Here is a 15,916-nt window from a genome sequence, read left to right on the forward strand (position 1 = left end):
CACCTGCCTCGGTAAAGAGAGTTTTTGATCCAAGATTTTTGCTCTGTCACTTGCAAGCCCTGTGACCTTGACACATGGCTTAATCTTTCTAAACTTCAATTTCCTCAATTAGAGACTATGGTACCTACGTCCTGATTGTTGCTAAGTAAGAAAACCTATTCTCAAGGGCCTAACGTCAATAAACATTAGTTGTTAATAATAAGTAGAAATAGATAATAAGGCGGCAGTGTGGTCTCAGAGGGCCCAGCTCTGAGGCCCAGACTGCCTGCCCCTGCCTCTCCCGCTCAGACTGCCCTGTCCCGACCTTCTTTGGGCCTCTTCTGGCTCTAGAAGGGGAAGGGATGCATTAGTGGGGCGAGTGGATCAGGCCTGAGGCCCTGAGGCTCTGTCCCGGTCTCCATGGCGACCCCAGCCCCTCCCCTTCTTCCTTCCTCAGGAGCTTTCTGTTTACTGTAAACAGCGGCCCTAGCTCAGCCCTAGCTGATCCCGCCCAGGGACAGCCAGACCCTCTCTGAACTGGGGACAGACAGGCTAGATGTGAAGGTCCGGCCACCGGATCCTGGGCTCCAAGTGGCCTTGAACAGGCTCTGTTTTGCCACCTGGACTGGAGGGGAGGAAAGAAAGGGAACGCAAAGGCCTGTTACTTCAGACCCAGGGCAGCCAGGGTCTCAGAGACAAGGATCACTGGAGTGTAATAAAGGGAGACCGTGCCCAGAGAGTCCGGTAGAGAGATCTCTGGTGTGGCCTTAGACTGACTTGGGTTCAAATCCTGCCCTGGACGTCTGGATGTGCTCATTGTATGACCTAACTCTGGTCATTTCACTTCCCTAAGCCCTGCTCCGTTTATTGATTTGTAAAATAGAGGTGATAACACAGTCCTCTTCCTCAGAAGACCAGTTGCTGGGTAGATTGGCCATAACTCGCACACACTTAAGTTGCTAGCCTGCATTGGTGGTGGCTGGATTTTTTTTTTTTTAAGATTTTATTTATTTGACAGAGATCACAAGTAGGTAGAGCAGCAGGCAGAGGGAGAGGGGGAAGCAGAATTCCTACTGAGCAGAGAGCCCTATGCGATGTGGGGCTCAATCCCAGGACCCTGAGATCATGACCTGAGCCGAAGGCAGAGGCTTAACCCACTGAGCCACCCAGGTGCCCCGGTGGTGGCTGGATTTATGATTTCTCCCCTCAGATCCTCTCCTTCTCAGGGACTTTGCACGAGTCCCAGCCTATTCCTCCACTCGGCGCGCATCAATCACACAAGCTACAAGCAAGTGTGTGTGTGCACAAAGCACAGATACCTGGGAACACAGCAAATACATATAAGCCAAGTAATGAAATGAAACTCGCAAGCATCTGAGGCACAGGAGAATCTCCATGAAGGTGGAGTTAGAGTCCAGTTGTTTCATTCTTTCTTTTTTTAAAAGATTTTATTTATTTTTAAGTAATCTCTACACCCAAATGTGGTGCTTGAACTCATAACCCCTGAGATCGAGAGTTGCTCCACCGACCAAGCCCACCAGGCGCCCCGAGTCTAGTTTCTTAAGCCCATATCTGGGCCTGAGTAGAACCACACTGGAGGGGGGACATTGTCCCACCATTGCCAGGTCATCCCAAGTACCTACTCTCCCTCTACGCAGCCCCCCAGGATTGCACCCACGCTCTCTGCTCACCTGACCACTGTACAGGAATACAGGGAATGCTGTTAGGATACGGCTTCCCATTCCTAGGGATCAGTCTTTCAGGCCAGGATGTCTGGAATGTGAGGCCTCTGGTGCCCACCTGAGGAGCTCACAAGTGACTTCTTTGACTTCAGCATCCTTGGAAGTATAGGCCAGTTAGGGGAGACTTCAAGGGTGAGACGGAGAGCTGTCATTCCCCTTACCACCAGAACCAGGGGCGGCTTGGGTTAGGCAGGGGCATTCATGAATTTGACTCATTCCCCACAGACCCATGAGTAAGCATGGCTCTGGATTTCCAGCACCCCCTCCCCACCAAGATGCCTGTCGGGGTCTTCCAGGGTTGGGTTCCAGTTGGTCCCAGGTGTAGCCCTGGGGTTGCCTCCTGGGCTCAGCTCCCTCTGAGGCAGGGAGCAGTGTGGGGAGGCTCGTGGGCTTCGCTGCCTTCACGTTGGCCTGCTGATAGGCAGGCCTAACTCCAGAGTTTCTGTCCTCACCCTGGTCTGGGCTGCATGAGCAAAGAGAGGAGCCCCCAGTACTAAAGTCAGGCCCGTGGACAGGGCTGGAAATCCCCCACTTCTTACCTTGGCTGGTTGAGGAAACAGCCTCCCGGCAGAAGGCCGCCTCCCGCCAGGGACTTTTCTCTTGGGGGTGACACAACATACAGAGCAGCGACAGGGACCCCAGCCTGCCGCCCTTCAGCCAGCCCCAGGGGTCAGGGGAACATCGCACACAGGACCACTCTCTCCCTTGCAGGAAGCATGGCGGTCAAATGTTCTAGAGCCCTCCAGCGGCTTAAGCAGGCCTGAAAGGCTGGGCAGGGAGAAGGGAGGCCATGGGGTGGCCAGGAAGGTCCACATGGCTGGTGGCATCCGGGAATCTGACAGGGCCCCTTGTGTACCAGGAGCTCCCCAGCCCCTCCTCCACAGCTCCCTGCCCTCACCCTGCACCGATCTAAGCCGGGCTTCTGATAGGATATAAAGTCTTCATGGGGGCTCTGGTCTCCCAGGGTTGTGGTTTCCAGCTTTGATTATGAACATTTATGTATCAGTGACACACTAGACTCAAAGCCCATAGGAACTACTATTAAAGCTAGATATTTTTTAGATAAAGAATAAGTGTAGGGGCGCCTGGGTGGCTCAGTGGGTTGAAGCCTCTGCCTTCGGCTCAGGTCACGATCCCAGAGACCTGGGATCGTGCCCCGCATCAGGCTCTCTGCTCTGCAGGGAGCCTGCTTCCTCCTCTCTCTCTGCCTGCCTCTGCCTTTCTGCCTAGAAGTCTTGTGATTTCTCTCTGTCAAATAAATAAAAATATTTAAAAAAAAAAAGAATAAGTGTAAATGGAAATCTTCCTATTTCCTCCCACCTCTTGCCAGATTGCCTTGCTCCCTCCTGCTCTCAGCCCACTGAGGAGCCCATCGCACTGATAGATGAAGGCAGCACAGCCTGGCTCAGAGCGGCCCATCCCACCATGCAGGAGGGTACAGGGTGTGGGGCGTGGGGCGCAGCTCGTTTTCTTAATGCTTTGCACACCACCACCAAAGGAGTAACCCAGGTCTGAAACTCTTCTATTCATTGTCATTAACCTGGAAAGAAACTCAGTCATCTTCGGTAAGGCTCTTTTGCTGCAGGGTTGGTTATGCTACTACCCCATAAGGCCCCACGGCCTGTCCCTAAAGCCCCAAAACCCCCATGCAGAAAGGGAGCATTTTTCAAGGAAGAATGCACAGGCCTGTGTATGTGTGTGTGTTTCATGATTACCCGCTTGTACACCCAGGTGTGCTGATCAAAGCCTGCTTAGGGACAGCCTCTGTTTTCAGGTCCTGCCGGCCACTGGGGCCACATGCAGGTCACACAGGTACTGAGACACCTGCCACTAACTCTTCTGACCTGAGTCAGAAGAACCTCTGACGCTGACTCATACTCTTTATCTCACCGGCGTTGTCACCGCAGAACCCTTTAGATAGGTGAGGTCGCTGTCAATGCGTCCCAGTCCCCTGGTGGAGGGGAGGAGCCCAAGCCACAGGGAGGAGAGGGAATGGCCCAAAGTCACATGGTTCCACAGAGCGGGGTCTCCTGTGTGCTCCCCCTCCTCCCAGGTCCTACCTTTTCTGTTCCCCAGGGAGAAGGCAAGCTCAGGACCCTCTCTCTGTCCTTGGAAATGGGACCTAGCCATGGGTCAGCCCTCTTAGCGGGGAAGCAGGGGCCCCACGGGCAGAGGGCAGGGATCTGACTCTTCTGCCAAGGCCAGGACCAGAGTTGCCCCTAGCTCCAACTGGCCCAGGGGGCTGTGGGGCCAGGACTTCCTGCTTCATTCAAAAGTTCAGCCCTGTAAGGGTGGCAGAAGTGGAGGGTGAAGGGAGGGCTCAACCTCCAGCCCCCTCCCCCCTCACTGACAGCTGTAATCTGCTTGGGAAAATCTCTCTCTTTTTTTTTTCCGCACAGGAAAAAATATTAGTTGTCCCGATAACAAGGAAAACAAAATCCAGCGCAGGGCATCAGAGACTTCCTGAGGCGGGAAACAATGTCCAGGGAGTTCAGTGGAGAAGCCCAAGCTGGGAGGCTGAGGGGGAGCTGAGAGAGGACACTGGTCCAGGCCTATCCGGCCGGCGGGGGAGGGGATGACAGATCGAGGAACTTGGAAAAAAGATTTCCCCCCCAAAACCTTGAAGTCTGGGCCGTTGAGCTATATCCGGGAAATGATTCAGGAGCGCGCACGTCCCAAACGGGATCAGGCCCCATCAGCTCAGGTGCTTTAAGTCTACCTCTCTTCCCTCCCAGTCCCCAGCCTGTTCTCTTGGGGGCCACTATCCCTGGGCCTGGGAACCTAGAGGGTTAGGCGGCAGGGTCCCTGCTAGGGGGCCTGGAGAGGCCAAGGGTACCCCATGGACACCCCTCCCCCCAGGCTTCTCGCCTTGTCTGCCCCGAGGTTGCTTCCCTGGGTAACTTTCCACTGGGGTTGGGGGTCCCAGAAGGGGACAGCTTCTCCAAAGGCTCCACCCTCAAGCTGCCGGGACTCTGTTGCCAGTTTCCCCAGGGCCCTCCAGGAGATTTGGTCTAGTGGGTGTGGACTCTGATCATCGTGGGCTCTGGGGAGGGGCAAATGAGGCCCTAGGATTTAAAGCAGGGCCCTGTGTTTCCAGGGAGAAGTGGTTCTCAAGCCACGGTGCGCAATCAGTCCCTTAGGGAGCTTTTAGAAAATACCAGAGCCTCCTAGGCCCCTTTTCCGAACAATTACATCAAAATCTTTAGGGAGCTGCTCAGGTGATTCTTATGGTATAGTCAGGGCTGAGAAACCCCTGTTCCATGACCCTGTGACACTTTGGTCACTTGCTGGCTGGTCCCCTCCACCTCTGGCATCAGCACTGGCCCCTCGGTTTCAGATTGAAGCCCCTCAGAAATTATCCACCACCTAGACGATGGCCTCCAGACTGCAGAGTTCCCTGACCAGCCGGGGGCCAGCTGCCTAACCCGATAGGAGGTTCTGGGTTACTGCTGCCCCTTTCCTCTGCTCCTTCTCTTCCCCTTGGGCGATGATGTCTGGGGCCTTTGTTCTCAGCCAACAGGCTCTGTGACCAGAAACCTACCCACAGCTTAATTACAGCCGCGTTTCCCAGCCATAGGCTGGCCACCCTCCACACCCAACCTGCCCAGCTCTCCTGCTCGGCAACCCCCTTCCTCACAGAGCCGGTAGCCCAGGCAACTCCTCCCCACACCCCAGGGTCATAGCCAGCTTTATTCTCGGGAGGACTCAAGGTTCCTTCCCCCATATGCCCTCAGTCCCTGCTCGGCACAAAGGCTCGGGCCCTTCTCCTGGACGTCTGGGCTCTGAGCACAGGAGCCGTGATGATGACCATGGGCTGGGGGTCTTGCCAGGCTGCTGCTGTTGCTGGTAAACTTACACGGGAAACTCTCTGAAGTCAGAGACCATTCCTGCATCAGTTTTGATTGTTCATAATCATGCAGAAATCACCTACGGGCTAGGTCTATGGGGAGCTACACACCTGAAGAGAGCCAAAGTCCCTCCACTCAAAGGCCTTCTCAAGACAGGGAAGGGCTGGGGTGTCTGGCTCTCGTGACTCTTGACCTCAGGGTGTGAGTTCAAGCCCCACGTTGGGCACAGAGATTACTTAAAAGAGACAGAGAAGGACCTGTAATGAGCTAGCACAATGAGTTCTCTGAAACCATCTCAGGAACACCCTAACAGCATAGTGTAAGGAGCATGGCAACTACTCCATAAATGTTTATTGAGTGAATATTTGTTTCTTAAGTGGAGCATAGTATATCCCTCCCCTCGCTGTACAAAGATAGGGGGATATCTCAGGGATCAGGGACAAGGTGAGTCTCCCACTGCAGCCTGGCTCAGGAAAATTCACTGGGGTCCCTTTTTGCTCCTGGCCAGGCTTTTACCAACAGAGGGGGCTTGGAAATCCCCAGGGTCTGTCCAGAGGGCCCATGGGTTACCGTCCCCTCTGTCCAAGTGGTCCTGCCCACCTGGAGAATCACCACAGATCCTGAGAGACAGGACCACAGAGCAGGATTTTTCCGTCTCCTAAGGGGGCCTTCTTGGCCTTGGATTCCCAGGGGTCTCCCCTTTCCCACTGGAGGAGCCCACCCCAGCTCCCAGCCCCCACCGCATTGTTTTCCATACAGGTGGAGGATGCCCTGGACAAGTGGCCACCTGGCTGTGGGAGAGGGGAAGCCCCGATGCACGCCTCTGGGGCTCCCATCTCCCCAGGGGAAGCAGTTCTCTGAGAGGCCACTGCCTGCTCCCCAGAAGCTCAGGCTCTGACCCTTGGCCTGGGCAGTGGGCAGCCGGCTTCAGGGCTTGGGGTGAGGGGGCTTAGAAGGGAGGGGCTCCAATCCCAGCTGCCTAGCTCTGGGTACTAACAGGCCATGCCGGGGGCAGCCGAGATTGGGGGGGGCACCACCACCTGCTTTTCCTTGTTTTGTTTTCAGGGCACTAATTACTGTGCTGAGCTCCGAGCTGCCTAATGAGGCCGTTTGGATTTCCTGTTGTTCTGGCTTCCCAAGACCCTTAAAGGGCCAGCATCGCACTAGGAGCGGCCCGGGTGGGACACCAACCATCCTGGTGAGGGTGAGCACAGAGGGGCTATCCCTCCGCTCAGCCTGAATGCCAAGGGCAGTGACAAGGGGATGGTCTATTGCTTCCCAGCTGCTCACATCCTCCATGAGGACCTGCTCAGAAGGGCCTGCACCGGAAGCAGGAGCTTCAGAACTATGTAGCTGGGCCAGAGCATGGGGGGTGGTGAGGCCTGGAGGCCAGGGCTGAGGAGGAAAGGCTGGTGATGTCACCAGTGCCCAGACTGTGAGAACCACTGCAGCACCAGGCAGGAGGGAAACGCCATGACGTCCTGCCACCCCCCAACTAGAAAATAAACACTTGTCTGAGCAGCCAATACCACTTCTGAAGGGGCAGGCTAGCCCAGCTAGTAGCCTAGCACTGGGCCTTTGCTTTGCCCAAGTTGGATGCAGAAAGGCCTGCAGGTCAGGGTGCCCTAACTCAGTCCCTCCATGGCACACCACCAGACAGGGCTCACAGGACGCATTCGTCCCTTCTGCACCTTTGGGCTCATCTTTGCACTCAGAGGAGCGGAGCGTGGCTGGTGATGTTGGGGACCCCCCTTCCATGCATGCGACAGGCTGCTGATGGACTGGCAGGGCTGTGGGGGGATTGCCCTGCCGAACTCTGGCACCGCCTCAGCCCCAAGACCTGCCCCAAGTGCCCCTCCAGCAGCCCCAGACTGTGGGTCCCCTGGGCCCCAGGAGCCCTGGCCCGCAGCACCCTCCCCCACAGACAGGGTGACGACATTGTTGTTCTTATACGGGGCCTTCCGCCTGGAGTTCCGGCTCCGCTAAATGGTGGGAATGAGGGTCCCAGGGACAAAACCAGCCTGGTTCCCGCAGTCACCTCAGAATGGACGGAATCCCCATTGTGTGCGGGCGCCCTGTGCCCGCCCTCCCCTTGCCCGCGCCGGACATGCCAACAAACAGCTCATTGAGTCCGGGGGAGGGGCCCGGGAGACAACAATGTCCCCCAGCGGGCCAGGGCAGTGAGCTCAGCTGGGGGTGGGGGCTGCCATGGAGGCCGGAGGGCGATGATCTCAGCCTGGGGAGGGACGGCCCATGCGACAGGCTGACCTGAGCCTGGCCTCCCCGGTGAGGCTGAGAAGGGCCAAGCAGGGCTGGCCTCACCCCAGCTGCCCCACCCCCGAGCCGGGAACTGACCCGGGCTTCTCATGCTTAAACAGCCCCAGCCCAGGGTGCCAAGCAGGCACAGAAAGGGGCCCACGAGACCCTGCAGAGCCACCCCAGATCCAACAGGGTGGGGGACCCTCCCTTTAGCAGCGGCATTCCAGAAGCCCCTGAGCGAGGCCCAGTCCAAACACAGTCCTCCCTGCCCCAGACCACACTGACCACAGCCGCAGTTTTGGATCAATAAGCGGACGTGATTGTTATAACCAGAACTATCTAAAGAGCAGGCTCAAAAAAAAAAAAAAAAAAAAAGAGCAGGCTCAGCCTGGAGAGGGAGTGAGGATCCAATCCCTGGAAGTATTCAAGCTCTTGGTTACAGAATATGGGGATGGTCTAGGTGGCTTGAGAGCCCACCTCACCCTGAGCTTCTCGAGACACTTATGGATTCCCTTTGTGGGTTCCAGGCCTGAGGTTAGACAAACCCAGGCCTGATCCAACCCTTTATCCTCTTCTAGGCGAGTCTGGACTTCCAGGTGAGTCTGGACTTCCAGGCAAGGCCTCGGGCCTCTGAGAGAAAAAGGAGGAAGTGGGGAGAACTGGCAGGGGAAGTGGCATGGCCAGAGCGGCCTCGGCCCTCCACATTGGAGCTGGGGAGCCCTAATGCTGGTCCTGCTTGCAGGGCTCTATCTGGAAAGTCGATTCTCAGGTGGCCAGTCATCTCAGGGGCAGGACCCAGGCATCTGTGTACACCTGACTACCAGCCAGAAGTGCAGAAAGGCTCCTACCGCCTCTGGCTTGCCCTTTGTCCCTCACCGCTCTAGACGGCCTTGCAGGCCTCCTCGGCTCAAAAACCCACAGGCTCCTGACTGCCTCTCAGTCAAGTCCAAATTTGCCTGCTGGGTCCCCAAACCCTAGCTATCCAACCTCATGTCCCATCCTCTCCGTGTGAAATCTGTTCCCGCTCTGCCTACTTCATTTCCCCCCAATCCTTTTCCTCTCTCCATTCTCCCCGCCAGGAATGCCCCTTCTTCTCCAAGTTCCACTCTTTTTCTTCATCCAGGCCCTCCAACAAGTCTCTTTTGACCCCTAAAGCCCTGCTCCCTCTCTGAACCCTGGTTCCAAAGGTCATCACATTTCCTCTTCACGGACCTTGATTTCATGTCCACATCCCATCACATCAGGAGAGAAGTGTGATGCTCCTTTTGGCCTTGCGGACCTTAGTCCCATGCTAGGCACATGGTAGAACACATCCACAATTGGCTGACAGTTGGATCCACACTCTGCATATACATGTGGCCCCAAGAAGGCTAGCCATGGGGCGTACACATCTTTTGCCTGCATTCTCTTCTTTTGATGGCAATTGATGGGTTTGTCTTCTCTCTCCCCAGCTTCCTCTCTACCTGGAGAAGGGCTGTGGTAATAAGGGTAGGGGAGGAAGCCACTTAGGAGAGGAGGGGAAGCAAGGGGCGGGGGTGGGGGGGGGTGGGGGGAGTTGGTCACAAGGAGACACAGAGATCTTGGTGGCAGAATGCTCCAGCAAAAGGAGTATTCGTGCTGCCGAGCAGGACTCAGGAGAGTGGGGTGAGTGGACACAGTAGAGGGTCAAAGCCTGTCTGTTTCTAAATGTACAGAGTTAACTGAGGCTGTTACTGAAATCCCTGGTGTTGGAAAGCCTGAGTATTCACTGTTGCTCTGGAAATTCTCTATGAGCTCCCAGACCTGAAATTCAGCCTGCCCCTTTGCCTCAAAGTTCTTGTGGCTGGACAGCTCCGTAGGGCTTGTTTTTCTGAGAGTGGCGGCCAGAGGGCTGGGGGCAGGAGAAGCAATGTGACATTGATTCACAGCGGCCTCAGCTTGTCTAGAAAGCTCCTTGGTGCTCTGGTTCTGGTGCCTCCAAGGCCTCTCTGGACTTCTTCCCTGGGGAGAGTCTGGACACATACATTCTCTGGGCTGGAGGTTCTTTGCTAATTACAGGCAAGGCAAGTTATTCATTAGCAAGCATCAACATGCAACTCCAGGGGAGAGTTCAACCTGGCTGAACAACTGGGATACGTAGTGTAGACGCTGTCACAGGAAGTTCTCCTATATGTCTAACCTAAATCCTTCCTGCCACAACTGAAGCCCGTTTCCTCTCAATTCCAACCATGGTGGGAAAAGGAGACAGCCCGTCACCGTCCTTTGCTTCAGACCAGTCACCTCCTTGACCATGGCAGTCAGATTCCCCCTCAGCCTTCTCCAGGGATCAGTGCCCTGCCCACTCAAGCAGCTGCTCAGAGTTGGTGCCTATCCTTGATGTCTTTCTCTATGAGAATATTTGAAACACAGCACTTCCTGGTTCAGGCCTGACCCTTTCTTCCACGGAGGCTGTCCAAGTAGCCCCCACTCCCAGGTTCCCAGGGCTGCCTATCCCCTATCTCTTGCTTGCTTCAAGTCCTGGGTGGCAGCTGGGATCAGAGATCAGAAGCCATGTGGAGAAATGAGAGGTCAGAGTTCCTTCCAGGAGATGAGCTGTTGTTCAGTGGAGGAAGGCGAAGGGCACCCAGGAACCTGGGAAACCCAGAGACAACACTGAGCCTAGATGCTAACAGAAGGCCAGAGCCAGAAGAGGGGATGAGGGTTGTGGGGGGGTGGGCTGGGGAGAGCTTCCCACCTGTCAACGTTTACAGAGAAGAGAGGTTTCAGAGACAAGTGACCTGTGTGCTGGGGAGGGACAGTGGAGGCTAGCCAACCAGGGCAGAGGACGGATGAGTGAAGAGGCTCCTACAGAGGAAGAAAAACCGCAGCTAAGGAAGCCGGCCCAGGATCTAGGGCCCAAGGGGTTTCGGGCTCTGTCCCGACTCCCTCAGTCCTCCAGCGCAAGTTGGCAGAAGGTTCTCTCTTAGTCCCATCACTCTGAGCAATGTCTTTACCCTGTACCCTGTTGTGTAGCCTTGTGGGCCACCTCTCAGAGTTTCCATGCCCTGAGGGATCTGGGCAGGGGGCAAGGGCAGGATGGGGCTTGGCCTATAGCCAGAGGGTCTCCAAGCAGAGGCCTCCCTGAGCCTTCCCTCCCTCCCCACCCCACCCCCAGCCTCCCTTTTCATTTGCTAGGGTGGGGACAGGAAGGAGCTAGGGAAGGGGAAGCCTGGGGCTCTGGGAAAGTTGCCGTGGAGGCGACCATAAACCCCGGACTCCTCTGTGTCTGGAAATACCCGTTGCATGGCTCCTGGCCCTGGCTTTCCAGGCATCCCCTGGGTTTGGCAAATGAAGCTGGGGCAGCTGCTGGGTCACCACCAGTGAGGACCCTTGCCTCCAGCCAGGAGGTTTCCACCCTGCCCCTCCTTTCCTCTTGATCAGCACACAGGAGGCCTGGGGAGAGCTTCCTTCTGTTATAGTTAAAAGGGGCTTCTCAGGTCAGGGGCCCTCAGCTTCTCCTCTCTTGAGCCCATTGTCTCTGCAGGCCAAAGTGTTCTCCTTGAGAAGGAGAGAGCCCTGTCCACATCATTTACCCCAGCTCTGTGTGTCACCTGCATTGGTCTTCCAAGAAGGCAAAGGAGACATCATATGAGGCTAGTCTCAGCCCTCATGCTCCATCGATATCAGGGAGGTTGAAGGTGGGAGATGTTCCTGGTCTCACAAGGAGCCAGAGCAGACACTCTGACTCATGCTCAGTGATCTTACCCACTCGAACATGCATTCCTTAAGACACTGGGTCACCAATCATGAACCACCAGCCAGTGGACAGTCCAGTCTAGTCTGTGGACCACCCAGCTCACTTGGTGATGGGCAGAGGGCTGAGTCCCCTGAGCTACCAGAAGCCTCAATGACCAGGGCAATTCAGAAGTGGACTTCTCCTTCCTCCTATACACCTCTGCTCTGAAACACCACCAGGAAGGAGGAGGGCTGCCATCCTGAGACCTACACTTGGTCCTGGTAGGAGAGTCACGGGCACTTGCTGCTTCTAACCTTCATCTCTTCTCCAAACCCATTCTCGAAGCTCTAGTCATCTCTCTCCAGCCAAGAACTTCATCACATCCTCTTCCCACAAAACACCCTTAGAGTCAAGGTTTTCCACAGGGCCCACCTCGTTTCCATGCCCTACCTGGCTTTCCTCCCTTATGACTGTTTCCTTTCAGCTCTCCTTTTTCCTTCCCTTCCTTTTGGATTTCATTTGGTGTCAGGGATCTCCCTTCTACCCAAATCTTCCCCTGGCTGTCAGGATGTCATCTGGGGGAAAGGAATTTAGTGTTTATTGGGCCCTGAGAATGTGTAATCACATACAGTCAGTCCCTTGGTCACCCTCCCACATCACTGTTATTATTATCCCCATTGCACAGATGCGAAAACCCAGGGGTTTAAATTACAAGCCCCAAGAGGGGCACCTGGCTGGCTCAGTCAGTAGAGCCTGTGACTTTTTTTTTTTTTTTTAACAATTTTTGTTTATTTATTTGACAGAGAGAGAGAAATCACAAGTAGGCAGAGAGGCAGGCAGAGAGAGGGAGAAGCAGGCTCCCTGATGAGCAGAGAGCCTGATGCGGGGCTCCATCCCACGACCCTGAGATCATGACCTGAGCCAAAGGCAGAGGCCCAACCCACTGAGCCACCCAGATACCCCGAGCCTGTGACTCAATCTCAGGGTTGTGAGTCCGAGCCCCAGATGGGGTGTAGAGACTACTTAAAAATAAAACTTAAGGGCACCTGGATGGCTCAGTTGATTAAGGATCTGGCTCAGGTCACGATCTCAGGGTCAGTGAAATTGAGCCCTGCATGGGGAGAGCTGAGGCAGAGCCTGCTTGAGATTCTCTCTGCCCTGCCCCCCCCATTGTTTAAAAAATAAAAAAATAAAAATAAATTACAACTCCGAGACCCCAAGGCTAGATGGCTGAGGAGTGCCAAAAGCCAAGCCCATTTTATGCTTATTCCCCACACTCAGCCAGAGCAGGCAATGGGGAGAGGCCCCATTCCAGCTTAACGCTCCCCATCACTATCATGGGGGGTCTTCAAGACTCATTGTCTCTTAGCGCCCATGCCCCAAGTCCTACCCTTTCTCCTCACATGGGTTCCCACATCTTATTCTCAGGCCCACAATTAGCCCCCAAATGCGTCCTCAAGGCTACCACGAAGTCATCATCTTTTTTCCTCCACCAGCCTCAGGCCTGTCCTACGGGAAACCCACTCTGTTCCACGGGAAAGACCCTGAGCAGACAGTTCCTTGTAGGGACTTGAGAAAGAGGTGAAGGAGGCCCGGCGGGGCACCGCCCGCCGAGCGGGAATCCCTGCCCTAACCGCTGGCGCCCCTCGAGGGGAGGGGTGAGGGCGGAGGTGGTTCTGCGGCGGCATCTGTCCCAGGCGGGCGGGAAGCTGCTGCATTAAATTGTAAAATCGATTTATTGACCGGCAGGTGCGAGCAGCGGCAGATGGAGAGTAGCGCTGCCGGGGCGCATCTGCGGGGAGCGGCGGCATCGATCCTGGCCCCCCTCCGAAACCCGTCCGTCCTGGTCCTTTCTCGTCGGCTCGCTCCCAATTGCAGGGCCAAGGTCCGCGAAACTTCGGCGCCTGAACGGCTAGGGTAGCTCTGCTCCCTTCTCCTCCCCCCCTCCTGGCCGCAGGGCCCCGGGCTGCGCCCCCACGGCTGGCAGGCCCCTGCCAGCCCCACTGCCCCAGTTGGCACGCGGCGGGCCGGGCTGACGCGTGGCAGCGCCCTGCGGCAGATGAGGCACGCGCCGGCCTCATTTCAATGTGAATGGATCGAAAGGAGCAGCCATGTGGCAGCAACAGTTTGCAAATCTCCCCGCCTTCTGTGCAGCTCCCTGGCCGCGGCTCCCTGCACGTGGCCCCTTCTCCGCAGCGACCGCAGCGGCGCCCCTCAAGGCTTAAGCGCCCCGCCCAAGCTGGGCTCGCTCCCCCGCCCCTGACATGCCCGACGGGCTCTGCGGTCCGGCCTCCGCCGCGCTCCTACCTGGCTTCAATTTGCCCCGCCAAGAACCGGAGTCGGGTGTGGGCGAAACCACTCGGGAAGCCTCGGAGCTGCTGCGCGGGCGACTAGGGGGCGAGGGGAGGGGCGTGGGGGGCGAGTAGGCTACCCAAAAGGGGAGGGGTCCCGCGGCTCTACGTGGCCCCGGTGGTACTCCCAATAAACCCGGGGTCAGCTTAGGGGAGCAACTGGAAGACAACCTTGGCGCTTTAGGGTCCCAGGTGAGGGTTCTGCCTGCTGGGGGGCTGCGTACAGGGGCCAGAAGAAGAGGACAAGAGAAGCAGAAAGCCTCTGCAGGGGAAGCTGTGGGCCTTGCATGAAGCCAGGCCTGGACCCTGCTCTGGCTCCTGACGTTGTTGGTGCCAGCAAGGATGAGGACCCGCGGACTTTTCAGAGGGCCCGCAGTCAGTCCAGGGGAGTCCCAGGCTGTTGAACCTTGCATCCACGCTCCCTCTCGAGGGCATCGTGGAGCGTCTGCACAGGGGCAAGGTCAGCAGATGTCCAGATGGGTTCAAACCCCCTGTGATTTGCAGCCTCCGACGGCCTCACAGTCTCCTGCTCTTGGCAGCCCCCAGGACACATGTTGGGTTCTTCTGGTCTCTACTGGGAGAAAAAGGGAGGAGCCCCAGCTGTGGGCACTTGCATTTCAGTTCTGGGCCAGCAGTGGGACCCTTTCTTGTTCAGCAAATGTGGGCAAAGAGGGACTCCAGTGGACTGGTACTCAGGGCCAAGGGAGGCATTTTAGTAGGATAACGAACTTCCGGGACAGAGGGCACGTGGCAAGTAGATGCTTCATAAATGCCTTTTGATGGCCAGCAGAATTAAACCCTTTCCTCCTCAAAAAGGATTTCTAGGTCTCTGGGATCCCTTGCATTTTGTGTCTCTGAGAATAATAATAGTTTTGTCTGGTCCTTAACTGTTTGCAAAGTGCTTTTGGACCCATTAGTCGGGATGTGTGAGGGGGGTTGAGAGTGTCCCAGATCTACGAGTATTGAGCAAGAGGCATCCTGGAGGGCTGGATGTCTCCCTTGAGAGGCAGGCAAATGCCAGCGTCAGTAAAGAAGGGAGTTTTTATGAACTTCTAGGCCGGGATTTGGAGGTGAAAGCAGAGAGAACTAGGTAGGGATGGATGCCAGCTCAGAGGAGAGGGACACTCTTTGGCACCCTAGGCAGGTCTATGTAGAGTATGGGCGGAGCGAGTGTGAGGAACCCACTAGTCAGGATCGCTGGGAGGCAAAGCCCTGGGCCCCCCTCCCTCGGGCCTGGGGACTCCGCCTGCCCATAACCTACATTAACTCTGGAGCGCAGCCTGGGCCCATCTGCCGGCCCCCGCCCTACCTCGGTTCCCCACGCCAACCCGCTCGCGCCAGATGGTGGCTGGGAGGGGTGGCCGTGCGTGGGGGACCCCGGAGCCCATCTCCTCATCTCGCCCCTCCCCCAACCCACGCTCCCAACCTCTTGTTTCTCATCCTTCCCCCCCAATCCTCCACCACCCCCAAGTCAAAAAAATCAGACCGTGCTAGGCATAGGCAGCTGTTGTGCTGCACTGCCTCGCTCCCTCCGGCCCCTCCCCGCGCTAGGGCCTCCCCCGGGCCCGCGCCGCGTCCCTTCTCCCTCCCGCCCCGCGCCGATCTTATCGCTCGACGACAGCCATCGCTGTGCGGGCGGGCTGACAGCTGAAGCCACCGGGCCCCCGCCGCCCTCAGCGTCGCAGAGACAGAGAGATCCCCGGCACCCCCCGAGACTGGGAGAAGCCGGCCCTCCCCGGTCTAAGGCCTCCCGGGATCACGCCGGGTTCCGGGAAAGCAGCTGCACTGCAGCCGCTCGGAGAAGTGGGGCCACCCCGGGGAGCCGCGAAGGCGAGACAGTCGCAGCCGTCTGAAACCCAAACTAGTGCGCGCGCTTTCAGTTCCACCCTACATTTCGCCCCTTTGAGGAAAGGACCCGGGTCTGCCGGACCTCAACCCCTCATTAGGACTCTCCAGTGGCTTGAGCCAACGCTGGAGCCAGAAGAGTTCCTCCCTGCCCCAACGGAGCGACAGGACGCGGGCGGGGGCTTGGGGCTGCTGGGG

The sequence above is a fragment of the Meles meles genome, chromosome 6 (assembly GCF_922984935.1).
Source record: "Meles meles chromosome 6, mMelMel3.1 paternal haplotype, whole genome shotgun sequence".
NCBI classification, from domain to species: Eukaryota; Metazoa; Chordata; class Mammalia; order Carnivora; family Mustelidae; genus Meles; species Meles meles.